The following is a 2,942-nucleotide window of genomic DNA, read 5'->3' on the forward strand; positions in this document are numbered from 1 at the left end:
TTATTTTAAATTTAAGAAAAACAAATATATTGCAAAACTAACAATGATAATAAAATATTATGATCAAATGTTTTTTTTAAAAATCAATAAAATCTATAAATTAAATATATTGCAAGACTGAAAATTATAATGAAATAATATAATGTTTTAAAATAAACATTAAAATTTAAATAAATTAAACAAATACGAAGAATTATTATTTAAAGTGCATATAGTTATTTAATTTGAGTATTAGATAACAAAGTGGAAGTTCACAAAATAAAATCAGTAAATTAAAAAAAACAAATATATTGCAAAACTAACAATGATAATAAAATATTATGATCAAATGGTTTTTTTTAAAAATCAATAAAATCTCTATAAATTAAATAAATAAATAAAATAAATATATTGCAAGAAAATTATAATGAAATAATATAATGTTTTAAAATAAACATTAAAATTTAAAACAAATACCAAGAATTATTATTTAAAGTGCATATAGTTATTTAATTTGAGTATTTTTAGTGTGTGTGTGTGTGTGTGTGTGTGTTGGTACAGGTATTTATTACCTGTGCAGCAGGTTTTTTTCCCACGCTGCACCTGTTCCTCGGCCCCCGGGGACCTGCTGCGGTTTAAATCCTGCAGGACTCTGCAGGTCTGAGAAACACGCAGAGAGGATTCTCCCAGACCGTTAAATCATTAGAGGCTGCGGGGACTCTGTGGCTGCAGGGACTCTGGGGCTGCAGGGACGTCTTCATGTAGCTTCATATACAGTAAATATATCATCAGCTACATGTGGTCAGAACAACTCAAACATGTCTTTGTGCAGAATAACACAGTTAGAATGACAGAAATCAGAAAAAAAAGAAAAAGTTAAATCACTTTTCCAAGTGTCACAAATGATGTTACAAACAAAAAATGGCCAAAAAATTATGTAAAATTACACAAAAATACATAAAATGACAAAAAAAGACACAAAATTACAAAAAATAAAATAAAATACAAAATATAACATAAATGGATCGAAATATATTAACATAAAAGGCACAAAATGACCAACAAATTATGTAATATGACCAAACAAATAGAAAATGACCAAAAAAGACACCTGTCCTCTCCTCTCAGCTCTGTGTAAACAGCCTCTCCTGTCCTCTCCTCTCTGCTCTGTGTAAACAGCCTCTCCTGTCCTCTCCTCTCTGCTCTGTGTAAACAGCCTCTCCTGTCCTCTCCTCTCAGCTCTGTGTAAACAGCCTCTCCTGTCCTCTCCTCTCTGCTCTGTGTAAACAGCCTCTCCTGTCCTCTCCTCTCAGCTCTGTGTAAACAGCCTCTCCTGTCCTCTCCTCTCTGCTCTGTGTAAACAGCCTCTCCTGTCCTCTCCTCTCTGCTCTGTGTAAACAGCCTCTCCTGTCCTCTCCTCTCTGCTCTGTGTAAACAGATTCTCAGTGAATATTTGTCACGTGACCGTTGGTCTCAGCAGAATCAATCATGTCTTCAGTGTCTCTGAGGAGAATTTAATGTTTTAACAGGACCTGGTTTATTTTAAATGACACATGGAGAAGAAAGAGATTGTGAAGAGGAGGAGAGGAGGAGGAGGAGAAGGAGAAGAGGAGGAGGAGCAGCAGGAGATCCTCAGGGAGTAGCAGCTCCTCTGTTTGTTTTCTGGTGAGGGCAGATTGTGTTTCTGGATAATGACGGACTGGAGGATTAAAGTGTGTGTGTGGACCAACAGACAGCCCAGAGGGGGCGGGGCCACGGTTCAGGTGTGTGTTGGTCCCAAGGTTATTATAGTTAACGAAAACTAACGAAATAACGAAAACTAGAATTGAAAAAACATTTTTGTTAACTGAAATAAAAATAAAAACTAGAGTTTTAAAAAAAACGATAACTAACTGAAACTGTATTTTGTGGTTACAAAACTAACTAAAACTAACTAAAATTATAGTGAAAATGTCTTTAGATTTCGTTTTTGTCAACTTTTTCCATTCATAATTCAGTGTTTCTATTTGAACATGCAACACATGGTGAATATGTTTACTGAGACTGGGATGTTTACACTAGAACCAAAATACAAAACACCCAGAACTGTAAGAGTTAATAACCTTATTGGGGCTGAGATGATAAACCAAAGGAAATAAAGGCAAAATTTATTATGACCTCTTTGAATCTGGCACCAACACATAGCCCATTACAAAAAAACTAAAACTAACACTAAAACTAATAGAAACTAAACTAAAACTAAGCATTTTCAAAAAATAAAAACTAAACTAAAACTAGAAAACTCACTCTAAAAACTAACTAAAACTAACTGAATTTGAAAACAAAAATTCACAACGAAATTAAAACTAAAACTGATGAAAAATCCAAAACTATTATAACCTTGGTTGTGACTCGGAGCGGAGGGGGCGGGGCCACGGTTCAGGTGTGTGTTGTAACAGTTGGTTGCCTTTTAAACATTGTTCTCTCTGTAAACATGCAGAAGATCAGGTGAGGAAAGTTTCTCAGGTTTGATTGTCGTGAAAGAAGTAATCAGATTACTTTACTGCAGTAAAAGTACTCGTGCCACACTGTGAAAACTACAAGTTAAAGTCATGCAGTTAAATTGGAAGTTAAAGTTAAATATTTATCAGCAAAATGTAGTTAAAGTACAAACAAGGTGTTTTTATTAATATTCTATTTTCCTGCTGTAGCTCATTTTATCTCATTTCAACTTAATATTCTATAAGATCATGTTTGTAATAGTTTGTAACCACTTTTTAATAACTTTAAAAAAAGTCAATACATTGAATAAATGAATAAAAGAGACCAAAAATCTTTAAAAGAAAAAAAAGAAAATTAATGAAAAACCTGAAAAACTTTTCAAACAATATAAAAAATCATTAAAAAATATATTTTATACATGAAATGCATTTAATAAATAAATAGATAAAAACTGAAGAAACCAAAAATCCTTAAAAATAATA

Source organism: Centropristis striata, chromosome 16, assembly GCF_030273125.1.
Source record: "Centropristis striata isolate RG_2023a ecotype Rhode Island chromosome 16, C.striata_1.0, whole genome shotgun sequence".
In the NCBI taxonomy this organism is placed as follows: domain Eukaryota; kingdom Metazoa; phylum Chordata; class Actinopteri; order Perciformes; family Serranidae; genus Centropristis; species Centropristis striata.